We start from the raw sequence: 685 nt of genomic DNA on the forward strand, positions 1-685 counted from the left end.
CCTCACCCTGTGTCTTTATGGCTCTGCAAAAACCAATTAGACAATATAAGCAACTGCATTATGTATTTTCCCTCCCCTGACAAAATCACTGTGATTTATTTTAATATAATTATGTTTCTATGCAAAAGCGAGCACCTCTTCCATCTGTTTTTCACAATGACTGTGCTTTCAGCAAATAGCTTGAGTGGGTGAAAGATCTCAGAAACTGCTCCACAGAGAAGACTTTCTAGCCTGCAAATATCCAGGTGGCAGGCACTCGCTCTCTTTCCTTCAGTCATAAATTCATACATCCTTACCTTTCAGGAAATTTCTATTCAATTTTGAGTCACCAATCACTTTTGGAATTTATTTGGACAACGTTTCTTTTTTTATTTAACAAAAAACATTTAAAATTGTTCTTTTTCTTAGGATTTTCTTGCTGCTTTTCCCAGTCTGATTTTTGTTTCATGTTGTCCTGGGAAGGCATATGTTAGATTAGTTCTTTCATTTCAATCTCATATGTACTATGCTCTGTAACACAGAGCTGCATTACATCATGAATGATGGCAGAATAAAAAACACCCCCTTTAAGAGTAAATTATATAAGTTCATTAAACATGGATTCTGAAAGCTATCATTTAATTTTACTCTGATATCATAAATACTTAAAAGTAAATAAGGAGGGGAAATAATTGTCTTTGCTATA

This window comes from Hipposideros armiger, unplaced genomic scaffold, assembly GCF_001890085.2.
Source record: "Hipposideros armiger isolate ML-2016 unplaced genomic scaffold, ASM189008v1 scaffold_1006, whole genome shotgun sequence".
In the NCBI taxonomy this organism is placed as follows: domain Eukaryota; kingdom Metazoa; phylum Chordata; class Mammalia; order Chiroptera; family Hipposideridae; genus Hipposideros; species Hipposideros armiger.